The sequence below is a fragment of the Rhinolophus hipposideros genome (genome assembly GCF_964194185.1).
Source record: "Rhinolophus hipposideros genome assembly, chromosome: X".
Classification (NCBI taxonomy): Eukaryota; Metazoa; Chordata; class Mammalia; order Chiroptera; family Rhinolophidae; genus Rhinolophus; species Rhinolophus hipposideros.
In genome coordinates, this window is record NC_138046.1 from 81,447,100 (window position 1) to 81,461,108 (window position 14,009).

The 14,009-nt window shown below is 42.2% G+C and overlaps 1 pseudogene across 1 annotated transcript; it reads right to left on the reverse strand.

The window, feature by feature from the left end:
- Positions 1 to 11,124: 11,124 nt before the first annotated feature.
- On the reverse strand, positions 11,125 to 13,584 carry LOC308495069 (extracellular sulfatase Sulf-2-like; annotated as a pseudogene). The gene has a single exon. The product of its transcript is annotated as an extracellular sulfatase Sulf-2-like (transcript).
- Positions 13,585 to 14,009: the final 425 nt, after the last annotated feature.

The window sequence follows — 14,009 nt, forward strand, 5'->3', positions numbered from 1 at the left end:
ATTTAGGGCTGCTATTTCGTAATTTATTTTCTGTTTGGATGATCTATCCATAGTTGTCAATGATGTATTCAAGTCCCCTAGTATAATTGTGTTTTGGTCAATTTCTCCCTTTAGTTCTGTTAGTAGTTGGTTGGTATATTTTGGTGCTCCCTGATTGGGGGTATTAATATTGATGACTGTTATGTCTTCTTGTTGTATAGTCCTTTTTACCATTATGAAATGTCCATCTTTGTCTCTTATTATCTTTTTCACCCTGAGGTCTGTTTCATCTGATATCATTATGGCTACACCTGATTTTCTCTGGGTACTATTTGCTTGGAGTGTCAATTTCCACCCTTTCACTTTGAGTCTATGCTTGTCCTTGTAGCTGAGATGTGTCTCTTGGGACAGCATTTGGTTGGGTTTAGTTTTTTGATCCAATCTGCTACTCTGTGCCTTTTTATTGATGAGTTCAGTCCATTTACATTTAGGGTGATTAGTGATCCGTGAGGATTTCCTGTCTTTCTATCTTTAGTTTTATGGTAAGGCTGTGTCTCCATTGTTCCTTTGCCTTTTTGTTGTTGTCTGTTATTTCTTTGTGGTGGTATTCTATGATGTTTCCCTCTGTTACGTCTTTTATTAGAATATGTATTTTGGTTCTGAATTTTTTTTGTGTGGTTACCCTTAAGTTTATGTAAAAGAAAGTTTGATATTTGGAGTATTTCATTTTCTTCAGCACGCTTACTTTCTCCATTCACATATTCCAGTTCAGGCCTTTACTCTACCCCTTTTTATGTGGCCAGAAATTGTTCCTGTTGATGGTGGTCGAATAGCCTACTTTAGTATTTCTTGTAGTGCACATCATGTATTAGAAAATTCCTTCAGCTTCTGTATGTCTGGAAAGGTCTTTATTCCTCCTTCACATCTGAAGGATATGTTTGCTGGATATATTATTGTTCGCTCATAATTTCTCTCTTTCAATAGTTTGAATATTTGGTTCCACTGCCTCCTGGCTTGTAGAGTTTCTGCTGAAAAATCTGATGATAGTCTAATGGGCTTTCCTTTGTAAGTTACCGTCTTCTTTTCCCTGGCTGCCTTGAGGATTCTTTCTTTGTTGTTGATTTTAGACAGCTTCAATACAATGTGCCTTGGAGAAGGCCTGATGGGATTGAGGTTATTAGGTGTTCTATTTGCTTCTTGGATTCGAGGATCCAGTACTGTGCACAAGTTTGGGAAGTTCTCATCAACAATTTGTTTGAATATATTCTCTGTTCCCTTCTCTCTTTCTTCTTCTGCTGGTATGCCCATTATTCTTATATTGCTCTTTCTCATGGAATCAGAAAGTTCTTGAAGAGTTCTTTTATTTCTTTTAAGTCTCAAGTCTCTTTCTTCTTCCATATTTGTCATTTCCAGGTTTCTATTTTCTATGTCACTGATTCTTTCCTCCATCTGGTTAACTCTACTACCTAATCTGTTTATTTCATTCTTCATTTCTTCTATTGAGTTCTTAATCTCCAGAAATTCTATTTGGTTGTTTTTTAAAATTTCAATCTCTTACGTAAAATGCTCAAGTTCTTTGATTGTGTTTCTGTGTTCATTAAATTGCCTTTCTGTGTTTTCTTGCATCTCGATTTTTTTTTCAGAACTGCACTCTTGAATTTTCTGTCATTTAAGTGACATATTTCCATATCTTTAAGTTCCTTTTCTTGAGACTTTTCACTTTCTTTCTGACCTGTCTTGTTGTCTTGGTTATTCATGGCAATTACTGATTTATTATTTCTCTTCATAAACATCTACAGGTTTGGCTTCTGCAACAGGTTGATAAGAAGAGGTCTTTCTTTTGTTTTCCAATACTTGTTGGTAGAATGGTGTATTTTCGCTCTGACTGCAGTCTTATTTTTCCCTCTGTCACACAGTAGTGCTATGTTTTCTCTGCAGTATTCCAGCTTCTCACACAATGGGGGGATTCCCTGGGAAACGCGTTTCTCCTCTGTTAACAGTTTGTCTGGGTCATAGGGTGCCCCGTCCCTGTGGGGATGCAGAGAGCTTTTGAAGTTCCAAAGCTCTTTCTGCACCAGATTCAGAGCCTGTATGTTTCAGCAGTTCTGTTTATTCCTGCCGGGATCATCCCAGATTGGTGGGGCCAGGTGGGGGGGTGAGTTGTAAGAGGTGGCCCAGAGCAATGGCGGCAACCCCACCACTGCAGGTCCCGCTTCCACAGCTCCCTCAACTTTGCCGGAACTAGTTGGGCTGCAAATTTGTGTCTGTGGTCCAGAGTTCTCAGAACAGCAAATATTCTGTTCTTTTGATCTCACACTGCTACTGTTCCGCTTCTAGCACCGGGCAGGTGGGTGTGGGGCGTGCTCTGGGAGGGTATGGAGGGGGCGGCTTGTCTCAGTGCCTAAGGCTTCCGTTCTCTGCTCGGCAGTGAGGGCTTAGGCCACCTTTTTCAGCCGTCTTCCCTTAGCCTTTTCTCCGAGGTGTCTGCCGGGAGCGTTGGGTTTATCCATGTACATGCTGCCCCCTCAGCGCTGTGGGCCTTAAGCGGAGCCTTAGCAGTCTGAGTCCTTCCTTCTCCCGCAGCTGTGGTAGTTGCCGGATGCAGTGAGCTCAGAGCACTGAGCTAGGTCTGCATCCTGCGCCCGTGCAGCTCCGTCTCCGCACTTCTCCCTTCCCTCCTCCCCCGCTCACGTGATTCTCCCACCTTTAGGTGAATTCAGTTGTGGGCCTATTCGTCTTGCCTGTCTGTTGTACAGGGAGTCCTTTTGGAGTTATTGTTTTTCGATTAGTTGTAAATTCCAAGGGGGCTTTACAGAGGCTCACCTCACGCCGCCATTTTGACCCTATCTGTTTTTTCATTTTCATGAATTACTTTTCCTATCCCTTTACTTTCTGTGTGTATCTTTCAATCTGCAGTGAGTCTATTGTAGACAACATATGTAAGGGTTTTGTTTTCTTATCCATTCAGCTTTCCTGAAAATAAGACCTAGCCGGACAATCAGCTCTAGTGTGTATTTTGGAGCAAATTTAATAGAAGACTTGGTCTTATATTATGTTATATAAGACCCGTTTTTATATTATAATAAAATAGACTGGGTCTTATATTAATTTTTGCTCCAAAAGATTCCATGTAGCTGATTGTACAGCTATGTCTTATTTTCAGGGAAAGATGGTATGTCTTTTGATTGGAACATTTAATCCATTTACATTGTAAGTAATTGTTGATAGTTATGTAACTATTGCCATTTTATTATTCATAATTTTGATCTTTTTTCCAGCCCATATTTAGAAGTCCCTGGTGATGAACTCCTTTAGCTTTTTCTTGTCTGGGAAGCTCTTTATCTGTCCTTCAATTTCAAATGATAGCCATGCTGGGAAGAGGACCCTTGGTTGTAGGTCCTTGGTTGTCTTCCTGTTGAATATTTAGTGACAATCCCTTCTGGCCTGCAAAGTTTGTATTGAGAAATGAACTGACAGTCTTATAGGGGCTCCCTGATAAGTTACTAGTTGCCTTTCTCTTTCTGCTTTTAGGATTCTCTCTTGGTCTTTAACTTTTGCCATTTTCATTATAATGTGTCTTGGTGTGGGCTTGGTTAGGTTCATCTGTTTGGGACTCTCTGCTCTTCCTGGACTTGTATGTCTATTTTCCTTGCCAGGTTAGGAAAGTTTTCAGTCTTTATTTCTTCAAGCAGGTTCTTAATCTCTTGCTTTGTTTCTTCTCCTTTTGTTACCCCTGTGATGCAAATGTTGTTAATGTTGATGTTGTCCCAGATGTCTCTTAAAGTATCCTCTTTTCTTTTCCAATTCTTTTTCCTATTTGCTGTTCTGTTTGGGTGTTTTCTGTTACCTTGTCTTCCAAATTGCTGATTCGGTTTTCTGCTTCTTGTAGTCTGCTGGTAATTACTTCTAGTGCATTCTTCATTTCAGTTATTGTCTTCTTCACTTATGACTGTCATTTTTTAAAACAATGTTTTCTATGTCCTCTTTATGCTTGCAATGTCTTTGTTGAAGTTCTCACTAAGTTCCTTGAGCATCCTTATAACCATTGTTTTGAACTCTCTCTGGTAGGTTGCTTGCCTCCATTTTGTTTAGTGTTTTTTCTGGAATTTTCTCCTGTTCTTTCACTTGGGACATATTTCTTTGTTTTCTCATTTTGGCTGCCTCTCTGTGTTTATTTCTATGAATTAGGTAGATCTGCTGTCTCCCAGTCTTGGTCAGGTGGCTATGTAGTAGGTGCCCTATGGAGCCCTGGCACAGTCTCTCTGGTCACCCGCTCTGAGTGCTCCAGGAGTCTTCCTTGTGTGTGCCCTCCTTTTATAGTTGAGCCTTGAATGCTATTGGCATGTCCGTGGGTAGGATTGGCCCTCAGGCTGATTGGCTGTGGGATTTGGCCATGTCCACAGCTTATGGGATGCTGTGGTGGGGGCTTACCCCACTGAGTGGGATTCTCCACAGCAGGCTCTGGTACCTGTTGAGACTGCCCATTGTGTGTGCCACTTCTAGGGCTAATTGGGTTGTGCTCTGCTGTGGTCTGAAGCCCACCTCCAAGTATGTTGGTTCTGGGGAATCTTGGGAGGGGCTTCAGTGCAGGTCCAGGTCACCCACTGCCTGTGACCACCTGGGGACTATCTGGTAGGAGCTATAAAGGTATCCACAGTTGTTCATCGCCTGTGCTAAAATTGGAAGCACATAGGAGAAGACACACTGCAATTCAAAGATGGCTACCACTAATGCTGGGCCTTTGGTATCTCTGCAAAAAACCAGGACACCCCAAAGTCTGCTGCCTCCTGCTGGCTCCCTTAAGTTTCAGCCACTGATAAAGCCTCAGGTGGTACGTGAATTTGGGTGAGTCATGGCCTCAGGGAGTCAACAGAGTGGGAGGAGTTGAGGTCACCGGTTAATGTAGACTCTTGTTTGGTCCAGTGTTGAATCTGGAGCTACTCAGCAAAAGTCGCAGAGCACACTGAAGCCAGTCACCACCCACCTGGAACTGTCCGACTCTGATAATTTTGCAAGAAATTGTACAATGTGGGTGGGGCTGGCTGCTCCTGAGAAAATGCCTCTGGCATTGGGGGAGTTGTGTAGGCTGGGTTTCCAGTGAGTCAGCAGCAGTGGAGCTCACCAGGCCAATCAGATTCAGATTTGGCCTGTGGGGGGAGGACTCAACACGGGAAAGATGACACCTGTCTGCTGGCTGCATAGGAGGAGGACCCCTCACAGGGAAAATGGTGACTGTCCTCTAGCCCTGCCCTGAAGCCACACAGCTCAGTCTGACCCCCGTGCACTTCTTTTTTTATTTTTTTATTTTTTTTTATTTTTTCCGTGCACTTCTGACACCTCCCAAGTCACTGTCCCTTTGTTGGAGCCCAGGGTGAATGCCTGCGCGTGAGTGAGTCTGTGGGCAGGCCCTTTAAGAGGATGCCTGGGTTTCCCATAGCCTTCCATCCACCTGAATGTTTGGAATCCCCATTGTTTTTTACAGTCATATGTTGTGGGGGCTCCTCTTTCTGGCACGAGTACTCTGGGCTGGGGAGGCTGGTATGGGGCTGCAGTCCCTCACTCCTCCGGCAGGATCCTCTGTGGCCAACATATCCATCCAGGTTCTCAACCGCCACACAGAGGTTTGGGATTAGCCATTTCCGGGTCGCCACCCCTCCTACCTGTCTGGGCATGGCTGCTTCTTTTTATCCTTAGTTATAAAACCTCTGTTCAGCCAGACTTCAGGTGGTTCTCCTGGTTGATTGTTTTATAATCTAGTTGTAATTTTAATGTGTTCACAGAAGGAAGCAGGCACAGCATTTATCTACTCCACCATCTTGGATGTCCCATTTGTTCTTTGGTTAGTTTTTTGAAGTTTAATTCTAGTTATTCTTGGGAACAGAGAATTAAAACAAACAAATAAGTCAGTTTATTTCTGCAATCATTTGTTACTAGGTGTTTATATATGTTAGATGCTGTACTAGCTCTTGGGATATAAAGATGGATAAGCTTTTGAATATCACAGCCCATTTAAGAACATAATAGCTCTTGAGCAGATCACAGTCTAGGGGATGATATTACAAAAATCGTATAATCTAGTAAAATTCTCATAGCCACAGTCTCTCTTCTTCAGTTCCTGCTTCACTTTGAGATAGTAGCTAAAATCTCTGTAAGATTTTTGCTTTCTACTTTTATTTCTGACCATGAAGCTTATTAAATCTCACTTTTAACTTTCCTCAGTGCTACCTAAATGCCAAGGGCACACTCGTCCCTTCTACAAAGCTTCCCAATTTGGGAACTTGAGAAGCAGATTGAGAAGAATATCTTAGTCTCAATGGGTATTTTCCCCAACCCTGAGTTTCTCTGTATTGGCTGGTACCCATCTCTTCAGGCATCTGCCCTGGCCAGGATTTCTACCTTCTGAATGTTTCCTCACATTTGTTATTTTTTCAAACATGAAAATATTTAATAGAGAAATAAATTATGACAAGTTATACTTCAGATTTGTTTCCTTTATCATTTTGAGAAATATTTCCCCATAAACTCCCATAGTCCATTATTATAATGTAAATATTGTATCTTATTGCATTTGAAGCTATTATTATTTAAGCAAATCATATAAAGTTTTATGTAATTAGCACATTTGCTTCTAAGAAATGTGTGACATAAATCAGGACAAACAAGTTTCCTTTACCTGTGATATTTTACAGGTAGGTAACTAAAGTAGTAAGTAACCTGAAAAGTGGAAAGGATTCATGAAAAACTTCTAAACACTTCCACCAAAACTGGAAAATTAATATGTGAAAGTAAATGTAACCAGTATCAAATTATCTGGTTTTTAAAAGACAGATTATGAAAAAGAGAGATGATGTTCTATATAACCAACATATGAAAAATGTCTTTATTCTTATGTTTGTGCTACAAATTACTGTATTACTTTATAACCAGTACTCTTTTTTTTTTCTTTCAAAGAATTTTTTTTAATTAAATTTATTGGGGTGACAATTGTTAGTAAATTTACATAGATTTCAGGTGTACAATTCTGTATTACATCGTCTATAAATCCCATTGTGTGTTCACCACCCAGAGTCAGTTCTCCTTCCATCACCATATATTTGATCCCCTTTACCCTCATCACCCACCCCCCACCCCCTTACCCTCTGGTAACCACTAAATTATTGTCTGTGTCTATGAGTTTTTGTTTCTCATTTGTTTGTCTTGTTCTTTTTGTTTTATATACCACATATCAGTGAAATCATAGGGTTCTCTGCTTTTTCTGTCTCACTTATTTCACTTAGCATTATACTCTCAAGATCCATCCATGTTGTCACAAATGCTCCTATATCATCTTTCCTTAACGCCGAATAGTATTCCATTGTGTATATGTACCACAACTTCTTTATCCATTCATCTATCGAAGGACATTTTGGTTGTTTCCATGTCTTGGCCACCGTAAACAAAGCTGCAATGAACATTGGAGTACACGTGTCTCTATAGAGAAATGCTTTTATATTTTTGGGGTAGATACCCAGGAGAGCGATTGCTGGGTCATATGGTAATTCTATTCGTAATTTCTTGAGGAACCTCCACACTGCCTTCCATAGGGGCTGCACCAGTCTGCATTCCCACCAACAGTGTATAAGAGTTCCTTTTTCTCCACAGCCTCTCCAACACTTGTTACTATTTGTCTTGTTGATGAAAGCCATTCTGACTGGGGTGAGGTGATATCTCATTGTGGTTTTCATTTGCATTTCTCTGATGATTAGCGATGTTGAGCATTTTTTCATATGTCTATTTGCCATTTGTATATCCTCTTTGGAGAAATGTCTCTTCAGGTCCTCTGTCCATTTTTCAATTGGGTTGTTTGTTTTCTCGTTGTTGAGTTTCATGAGTTCCTTGTATATATAACCAGTACTCTTTTTGTTAAAAGTACTAGAATGCATTTCCCCTGTAATACCTCCCTATTTTAATTACATTTAATTATTTACAACTTATTTAGTGGGAGTGTGATGTTTAATTTTTAAAAACCTAATTAATTATTTACATTTTAATAAATGGTTTGTTTTACTATGTATCCATAAGGACATAAAATATCTGAAGTGTTTTATTTTGTAGCATAATACTTATATTTTTCATAAATATAGGTAGAAAACTATTACCCACAAGAAATGCCATACCTTGACTGTGTTTCCATTAATTGTAGTTTTCATTTCAGTTTTTTCTTTACTCTTAGAAACAAGTGGATAAATTTCTGTCATCTATTTCCTCAACTAAACTGTGAGAGAAAGAATAACAGGGGAGAGGAGAACAATTCACACGGAATTCCTACCAGTATCCTGTGTAGTCCTCCTTAGACCTAGCAGAATTTGAGGGGAAAGGCACAGTGAAGTTCACCATTTAATCACAAGTACCACAAATTATTAAATACTAAATTTCCATATGAGTATGATCACAAAACATGGTGACTATTTAAATTTTAAAAAATATTACAGTAAAAGACACACTGCCATTAATACCCCTCAAAATACTCTCCGTCGCTTCAAATACACTTATCCCACCATTCTTGCCACTTTCTGAAGCAGTTCTGGAAGTCCTTTTTTGTGAGTGTCTTTACTTCATCCTCCATCATGACAAAGCTCAGTTTCACACGTTGCTTCTGGTTCAGCAATTTCGATCAAATGAAAACATTACAGTGTGTCCTTATCCACCTTATTCACCGGATCTGGCACTGTGTGACTTCTGGCTCTTCCCCAAAGTCAAAATGACCATGAAAGGAAAACATTTTGAATCAATTCAGGACATCGAGGCAGCCACAACAGTGCAACTAAAGATACTCACGAAAGAGGACTTCCAGAAATGCCTCAGAAAGTGACAAGAATGGTGGGATAAGGATGTTTGAAGCGAGGGGGAGTATTTTGAGGGAGATTAATGGTAATGTGTCTTTTACTGTAATGTGTTTTTTTTTTAATTTAAATATTCACCATATTTTTTGCTTACACTTCGTATTTTCCCTTTTCTTTTTGTTTCCTTGCTTTTCACCATCGAAATAGATTGTGCAATGGATTTCTTGTATCACATTCAGGGGAAGTGGGAAGTGATACACTGATTTTTAAAAAAGCATATTGAGAATATAAGGTGCCTTTTACTAGTAGGGAAACTTAAAATGCATGCATACATTTTACTTCATTTATACATTAAATTCATCCTGCTTTGTTAAAAACTAGCTATTGACCTCTATTGGTTTATGAGATTCCTCATTGTTGGTCTGGCTTATATAAGTCTGAGAAAGAGGTAGCAACATCTTTCCCCTTAAAAGTAGCTCTGCATGAATACTTATATGCTTGTGGCATGTTTAAGGAACATTATAGCATTGGATTAGGAAGCTTTCTAGAAAAATTTGAGCAAGAGTCCTATGCCAAATTTTGTCAGATATGTTTTAAAAAACCATATACCATTTGTCCTTAGGCTTCTTATAGTTTTGTTGGGGAAGGAGATGAGAAAAACTTATAAGAAAAAAATAGAGAACATAGCAACACCTTAATTAAAAGGAATAATATTTGTTTTTAATTTTTTTCCCTCTTACACTGGCCATAGATTATTTATTGACACCACCACTCTTGAAAATTGGGTTTTCTTATTAGTTAGATTCTCCTGAAAGTTCCCATGCTGATTTCATATAAATAGTCACACATATACAGTGAATTTAGTTCCTTCAGAGGCAGCCAGGGTTATATTGCTAGAGAAGTGTCACTTCTTTTGTGCTGTTGACTCCCTGTCAAATTCTGTGCAACATTTCCAGCATCTGTAAGTTGCTTCTGTACTACTACTTAGTTCCTTCTTTGTGACAAACCAAAATATAAGAGGATTTAAAACAGGGTTCTTCCCTTATGATTAAAAAAAACAATCCAATGATTTTTCACCCATGAGGGAAATTTCCAAGAAATCTTTATCTTTTTTCTTTTTCCCTTGTGAGCCTCTCAGAGAGGGTTAGTGGTGACTTTTTGATATGAAAATGCATTTTGTGCAGCCAGTGAGATATAATCCAAAGTAAAATCAGGGGCAAAAATAGACTACCGTATTTGCCGGCGTATAAGACGATTTTTTGGCCCCGAAAAATATGCCTCCAAGTGGGGGGGTCGTCTTATACGCCAGGTACACTTCAGATAGACTGCCCATAGTGCTTGCCCCGTGCCATAGTGGCCTCCCAATGCCCGCCCACTTCATTCCACATACCGTTCAGGCATCAGCAGCGCTGCTGGGTGTATGCTCGGCTGTTATGCGATTTTGCTGTTATGCGATTTTACCACACTCGCAAAATCGCACACAGCCGAGCATACACCCAGTATGATAGCGCAAAATCGCGAATCGCGATACCATACTGGGTGTATGGTCGGCTGTGTGCGATTTTGCGAGTGTGGTAAATTCGGGTTACCGTATATTTCTTTACATATGCATTGAAGATTCGCGATTTTGCGCTATCATGGTGCCTGTTAGAATGTTGAAGAGCTTGCACTTGCGCACTAGTGAGGTCCCAGGGAGATGCTGATGCAAGGGTGGACCAGACTGCTATAGTGACAGGGCGGGCAAACAGGGAGCAGGGACCAATCAAATCAGGCTTTGTATACAGCCAACAGCCAACCACAATACTGCACCATTGTACAGTACAGCATAGAAAATGTCGACCAGTCAAACCCCTATCATCCCTATCATGGCACCAGCCAAAAGAAAGAAGTATGATGCAAATTTTAAACTGAAAGTTATTTGGTGTGTGGAAGGTGTGCGGAAGAGGGGGTAGTCTTATACGGCGAGTATATAACAAACTCTGTATTTTGAGTGGAAATGTTAGGGGGTCGTCTTATATGCCCAGTCTTCTTATACGCCGGCAAATACGGTACCTGAAGTATCACTACTCCTGGTGGTTCTCTTCCAGAGAATTTGCAATGTTGACTGAAGTTAAGTTCTGTGTCTCTCAGATCTCCTGGCCAACAGCAGAGGTTGATTTCATATGCTTGAAATCATATCCGGTTTCTCATTGTCTGTACAGTCAGGTGATGCCTCTGTTTTAGTAGGCACATCTCGTGCTGCTTAACTTTCCCAGCCTTTTCACAGTTGTACCAGTGATTTGGAAGAAAGTCTCTTTATTTCTGGGCACTTTCAGTGCTGAAACTACATGTATTGCTCATACACGTTCCCTCGATCTTTGTCACAGGTCCATGTTTGGGTGCAGGGGTTACACTGCTTGTAACCCTTGCAACTTCTCAGCTCCATGAACTGTACATGTAGCTGTCTGAGGACTTCCCTGTTTAGTGTATTCACTGAATGCATCAACTGGTATCAGTTTGTGTTGAAATCAAAGTACTCGAGGAAGCCAGTTGCAAATTCACAGAAGAGGAAATTGTGGGTCTCCTTGATTGTCCTCATGCACCTGTGCATGTTGTTGTTGGTGCTGGTGCAGACAGAAAAGGTGTCCAATATCCAGAGAGGTGCAGTCTGCCAGTGCTGGTTGTCATGGGTAAAGCACGTGAAGTCCGACATGCTGCACGTGTTGTTCTACAGTCACTTGAGCAGCTTGTGAAGTTTCCTCTTCTGCTCCTGCAACAGTCACACCTTGTCCTTCTCTTGCAGCCCCTTCTGAAAGGATGCAGACTGGTGCCTTTATGCTTGACGTGGTCTTTGTGCTGGGTGTGGTGATTTTGTGACAATTACATTGTTCTAGCCGGTTTTTCTTCGGGTGACCTTGAACTTCCATCAGATTTTTTATTTTGTTTTGCAGAGTTTCGATCTCATGGTCAATGTGCAGCTTGTGCTCTTTGCAGGCCTGCAGGGACTTGTACAAGTCCAAGTCACAGTGGACCGTGTTGTTTTCCGAGATGTAGCATCGATATGTGACTTTAATGGGTTGGAGGCTGAGTAGTCCAGAAGGCCTCCAGTGCCACTGAAGTCCCTACTGTCCTTGGTCCTCAGGGACCTGGTCAGTGCTTCTTGGTAAGGTTGCAGAACTGGGACACATCATCCAGATCTACATGGTGTACCTTGCCATCCATCTTGATGGCCACTGAGTGGATGGAATGATTACAGGAATAGCTGGCCTTATGCTTCTTGAAGAACTTTTTCTGATGTCCAGGCAGATAGTCCCCACCGTCACAGGTGCAGGTCTCACAACCCTGCCCATAGTACTTGGGCACCAGGTTGGACAGGGCTCTGCCCCCAGACCGGGCCAGGCCCTTGCACTTGTGCAGCTTCAGTGTCCCCATGGTATCCTTCACATACTGTCACTTCTGTCCCAGCTGCCCACACACAGTCTGGTATTTGGCACGGTGGCACAGGTCTTTCACATGCTGGTACTTGGGTAGGAAGTTCTCCTGGGCATCCACCTTCTCATTGTCTCTATCGTGTAGCAGTTTGACTCTTTCCACCAAGAAGGAGTCCCACCAGAGCCTTATCTTCTTTTTCAAGTGAAACTGATTCACCCACTGCTCTGTGTCCAGCAGCTTGAAGATGGATTCCCCATCCATATCCAATGGGATGTCCAGACCTGCAATGTCCAGAATGGCAGGGGCCAGGTCAGTGTTGAGGACAATGTGGGGATTCAGCGAGCCAGCCTCCAATGTTGGGGCCCCTCAGTAGAACCAGACCCTGATGTTAAACTTATATGGCATGGAGGCATGGACTTCCCCTTCACCAGGCTGAACTAGCAGATGTGGTAGCCGTGGTCAGCGGTGTACATGATGTAGGTATTGTCCAGCTCGCCTGTCTCCACCAGCATGTTGTAAATTGTCTCCATGGAGTCATCCACAGACATGAGGGTCTGCAGGCGCTTCTGCTGCAGCATGTTGGTGAATTCCATGGATGGGTTTCATGGGCCTCGTGTAGGGCATGATCCAGTGCTTGTCAGGGTTGTGCATATAGTTGTAGCTCCGAGTGATGTGCTGTGACACTTTGCGGAAGAGGCGTAAGTACTGAAGGCCTAAGTCCTGGGGCTTTGTAGGACTGCCTGGCTGATGACCATTAGGGCTAGCCAGTGCAGGTACATCTTGGACATGTGGGAAAATGTTGCTGTCATTGGTGATGAGGTCCGGAAATCCTTGGAGTAATCAAAGCCATGCTTCTCCTTCACCCTGTTTCAGTACAGCATGGAGTTATAAGCAGGAGTTTTTAAAGAGGCTGACCGACTCCGTCCAGCCTAGTGGCACATAGGAGCCAATGTATTCAGTCAGTTACTTCCCAAAGAAAACTGGTAGCCGGTGCTGTTGACATACATGGCAAGGGTGCGGCTATCCTGCTATACCTGCTAGGAGGGCAAGGAGCAATTCTTGTTGTTGGTGTAGGTGTTGTGGTTGTGGATGTACTTCCCGGTTAGGAGAGTGGAGCACAAGGGGCAACTAATGGGCCTAGTCACCAAGGCATTGATGAAGGGCCCCCTGCCCTGCACCATGCTGAACCTGATCTTGTTCATCACCTGCATGGAACCAAGCTCCATGAACTGCTTGTCCGTCAGCACCAGGATGATGTTGGGGTGGATGTTTCTGGGGTCCCTATGACACTGCCTTTATGACAGGAACTCCCACCCAACAGAGAGAGAACATTTGCTGACAGCAGGCAAAGCAGGAGACCGGGACGTGCCATTTTGTTTTTGTTGATCCCTTGCTTCTTACAGGAGGCAGGAGTCTGAGGTTGCGTCTCGTGGGTTTGTTTCTTTGCCCTCTTCCCTCTCTGCTCATGGATCTCTGGCTGGAGAGAGACATGCGGCCCAACTGGCCGGACCCTACTGCCCCGGGATCATGGCTCTGGCCCTGAAGTCCTGCCCAGAATAGGGCAGCAGCAGAGAACTGGGGTCCTGGCAGCACTCTGCCTCTGGAAGCCGCAGGATTCGGCTTGGGAATGATGTTCTATAAATGAAGTTCTATTCTGATTATAAAAGTAACATATTTGTGGTAGAAAACTTCTTTCTGACCTTGAGTTTCATTTGTTCTTCTTTTTCTAGTTCTTTAAGGTGTAACGTGAGGTTATTTATTTGGGATTTTTCTTCTTTCTTGAGATAGGCCTGTAAT